Source organism: Aythya ferina (genome assembly GCF_964211825.1).
Source record: "Aythya ferina genome assembly, contig: HAP1_SCAFFOLD_122, whole genome shotgun sequence".
In the NCBI taxonomy this organism is placed as follows: Eukaryota; Metazoa; Chordata; class Aves; order Anseriformes; family Anatidae; genus Aythya; species Aythya ferina.
The window spans coordinates 327,398-331,784 of NW_028181401.1; positions in this window are offsets into that span (position 1 = coordinate 327,398).

The following is a 4,387-nucleotide window of genomic DNA, read 5'->3' on the forward strand; positions in this document are numbered from 1 at the left end:
TAATTTTAGGGTTAGGGTGAGGGAAAAGTAAGGGTAAGTATTAGGTTAAGGTTAAGGGTAAGGTTAAGGTTAAGTGTAAGTTTTAGGGTAAGGGTTAATGTAAGGGTCAGAGTAAGGGTTCAGGTAAGGTTTAGGGTTAGGGTTAGGTTAAGGTTAAGTGTTAGGGAAAGCGTAATTTGTATGGATAAGATAAGTGTAAGGGATAGGGTAAGGGTAAGTGTTAGGGTAAGGGTAAGGTTAATGGTAACTGTAAGTGTATGGGTAAGGGTTAGGGTAACGGTATTAGTAAGGGGAAGGGGAAGGGCAAGTCTAAGGTTCTGGCTCAGGGTAAAAGTTAGAGTAAGGTTTAGGGTTAGGTAAGTATAAGTGTTAGGGTAATGGTTACGGTTAATTTTAGGGTTATGATGAGGGAAACGTAAGGGTATGTATTAGTTTAAGGGTAAGGTTAAAGATAAGATTAAGTGTAAGGTTTAGGTTAAGGGTTAGGTTTAGAGTAAGGGTTAGGGTTAGGGTTAGGGTTAGGGTCAGGGTCAGGGTCAGGGCCAGGGTCAGGGTTAGGGTTAGGGTTAGGGTTAGGGTTAGGGTTAGGGTTAGCGTAAGGGTTAGGGTTAATGTAAGGGTCAGGGTAACGGTTGGGGTAAGGTTTAGGTTAAGGGTAAAAGTAAGTATAATGGTAAGGGTAAGGGTGAGGCTTAGGGTAATGGTTAGATTTAGGTAAGGGTGAGGGTTAGGGTAAGATTTAGAATTAGGCAAACGGTAAGTGCAGCAGAAAGGGTAAGGTTTAGGATAAGGGTAAGTGTTATCATAAGGGTAAGGTTTAGGGTTAGCTTAATAGTAAGGTTAAGGGTAATTGTACGAGTAATTGCTAGGGTAAGTCAAGCGTAAATTTACATGTAAGTGTTGTTGTATGCCTTATGATAAGGGTTAGGTTAAGGTTAAGGTTTATGTTAAGTGTCAGTTTAAGGCTAACAGAGACAGTAAAGGTAAGGGTAAGGGGAACGGTAAGGTTAAGGCTACAAGTACGTGTTAGGGTATGGGTCATGGTAAGGGAAAGGCTTAGGGTAAGGGTAAGTGTAAGGGTAGGGGTCAGGGTAAGGGTTACAGTAAGGGTTAGAGTTACGGTTAGGGTTAGGGTAAGGGTAAGTGTTAGGGTAATGGTTAGGGTTAATTTTAGGACTTAGGGTGAGGGAAACGTAAGGGTAAGTGTTAGGGTAATGGTTAAGGGTAAGGTTAAGGTTAAGAGTAAGTGTAAGCTTTAGGGTAAGGGTTAGGGTTAATGTAAGGGTCAGGGTAAAGGCTGGGATAAGGTTTAGGGTTAGGGTTAGGTTAAGGGTAAAGATTAGGCTAAGGGTAAGAGTAAGGTTTAGATTTAGGCTAAGGGTAAGTATAGCAGAAAGGGTAAGGTTTACTGTATGGTTTAGGCTTAGGTTAAGGGTAAGGGTAAGCGTAAGGGTAATTGTACGAGTAATTTTAGGGTTAGGGTAAGGTTAAGTGTTAGGGTAATGGTTAGGGTTAATTTTAGGGTTAGGGTGAGGGAAACGTAAGGGTAAGTATTAGGTTACAGCTAAGGTTAAGGTTAAGAGTAAGTGTAAGGTTTAGGGTAAGGGTTAGGGTTAATGTAAGGGTCAGGGTAAGGGTTGGGGTAAGGTTTAGGGTAAGGGTTAGGTTAAGGATAAGTGTTAGGGTAAGGGTTAGGTTAATGGTAACCGTAAGTGTAAAGGTAAGGGTTAGGGTAAGAGTAAGAATAAGGGTATGGGTAATGGTAAGGGTGAGGGTTAGGCTAAGGTTAAGTGTAAGGTTTAGATTTACGCTAAGGGTAAGTGTAGCAGAAAGGGTAAGGTTTACGGTAAGGGTAAGTGTTAGGATAAGGGTAAGGTTTAGGGTTAGGTTAAGGGTAAGGGATAGGGTAAGGGATTGGGTAAGGGATAGGGTAAGAGTAAGGGTAAGGGTAAGGGTAAGAGTACGAGTTAGGGTAACGGAAAGCGTAAGGGTACGGGTGGAAGTATGTGTTAGAGTATGGGTTATGATAAGGGTAAGGGTTAGGGTAAGAGTAAGTGTAAGGGTATGTTTAAGTGTACGGGTCACTGTAAGTGTTAGAGTAAGGGTTAGGTTAGGGGTAACTGTTAGGGTAATGGTTAGGGTTAATTTTAGGGTTAGTGTGAGGAAAACGTAAAGGTAAGTATTAGGTTAAGGTTAAGAGCAAGTGTAAGGTTTAGGTTAAGGGTAAGGGTTAATGTAATGGTACTGGAAAGGGTTCAGGTAAGGTTTAGGGTTAGAGTTAGGTTAGGGTTAAGTGTTAGGAAAAGGGTAAGTTGTATGTATAAGAATAAGTGTAAGAGTAAGGGTATTGGTAAAGATAAGGGTGAGGGTTAAGGATAAGGTATAAGGATAAGGGTATTTAAATTTTTTAATTCAATTTATTTTAAATTAAAATTTTTTAATTTAATTAATTAATATTTTAATTGTACGAGTAATTGCTAGGGCAAGTTTAAGCGTAAGTGTACATTTAAGTGTTGTTGTGTGGCTTATTGTAAGGGTAAGGTTAAGTGTTAGGGTAATGGTTATGGTTAATTATAGGGTTAGGGTGAGAAAAACGTAAGATTAAGTATTAGCTAAAGGTTAAGGGTAAGGTTAATGTTAAGAGTAAGTGTAAGGTTTAGGGTAAGGGTTAGGTTAAGGATAAGTGTTCGGGTAAGGGTAAGGTTAATGGTAACCGTAAGTGTAAAGGTAAGGGTTAGGATAAGAGTAAGAATAAGGGTATGGGTAATGGTAAGGGTGAGGGTTAGGCTAAGGGTAAGTGTAAGGTTTAGATTTAGGCTAAGGGTAAGTGTAGCAGAAAGGGTAAGGTTTACGGTAAGCTTTAAGCTTTAGGGTTAGGTTAAGGGGAAGGGGAAGGGGAAGGTAAAGGGAAGGGTTGGAGTAAGGTATAGGGTAAGGGTAAGGTTATGGTTAAAGGAAAGAGTAAGGGTAAGGAAAAAGTAAAGGTAAGGATTTGGGTAATGGTAAGGGTGAGAAGGGTTAGGGTAAGGGTTACGGTAAGGGTTAGGTAACGCAGTGTACAACCTGGGACGTCACACGCAGAGCTGCCTCTGGCAAGGTGAGTGAGGAACAGATGTAGCAGTTGTTGTGTTGTAGGTCTCACTGTTCCTCTAAGCATCCCCTCTGTCTTTTAGAGGTGCTGTAGCTGTTTGAAGAGGGTAGATTGAAGCATCTGCCTCGGGGGCTGGTAAGCGGCAGAGGTAAGGGAGCAGATGAGAGTAACTTACCTAGTTGTGCTGTGTCTTTGGATGCTGCATCGGCCTATGCGTTTCTTTTTCTTTCACAGGTGTCTCGCACAGGCTGAAAGGAGAAAACTGCACTCTGAAGAGCTGTGTAAGAAGAGGGGCTGGTCATGAGCTGGGTTGGAGCAGAACGACCAAGTAGCACAAGGTGACTATGAAAGGTGTCCGTCTTGCTTTGCAGGTGCCATGGCAGGCTCTCCACAGAAGTGGATAAGGATATGAGATAAGGCCAGAGAGCGACAAGGAGCGGCACGTGCAGGGATGGTTTTGAAGCGCTGCGGTGGCTTACTCTTCTGTTCATCAGGTGCCACAGGCAAGGTGAGTTGTAACATCAGTCGTTATATTTGCATGAAAGCAGTTCACTTGAATGCCACAGTGCATCTGAGTAGGGTGTTCTAGCAGAACAAGCTTGTCTGGCACAGCGGTGCCTGATGGCAGTGTGTTTCCTCAGGTGAAGAGGTGCCTGAAGCCCCATCCTATCTAGCCTGCACACAATTATCTGAGAATGAAAGCTGCTTTCCAGTAATTCAGAAAGCCAAGTTACGTCTCAGCCTTGAGCATCTCGGGCTTTTGGGCCTGTCTGTAACATTTGGCACCAGCACTAATACTTTTTTTGGCATATGTTTAGCGTTTGGGGCCTGTGTCTGGGATTTGGGCCCTGTCTCGAACCACTGGGGCTTTGTCCTGGGTTTTGGAGCCTGCCTCTAGAGTTCAGGGCCTGTGATTAGGCTTTTGGGGTCTGTGTCTGGGGGCCGGTATCTGGGGGCAAGGGGGGAGCTGCTTGTAGACCCTTGGGGCCGGCATTGAGGGGGTTGGGAGCTGACTCTACACCTTTGGGGCCTGCTTCTGGGGGCGGGGGGGGGGTTGAGACCAGCATCTGGGGGAGGGGTGGGAGCTCTTTGTATTCCTTTGGAGCCTGTGTCGGGGGGCGGGGGGGGGGGGGGGGGGGGAAGGGGAGGGTTGGTTGGGAGGTGCTTGTACACTGTTGGAGCCTGGGTTGAGGGAGGAGGTTTGGAGCTGCTTCTACACCTTTGGGCCTGGCATCGGGGGTAGGGGGTTGGGTGCTGGTTGTAGGGGCCTGTGTTTGGGGGGGGGGGCTTGGGACC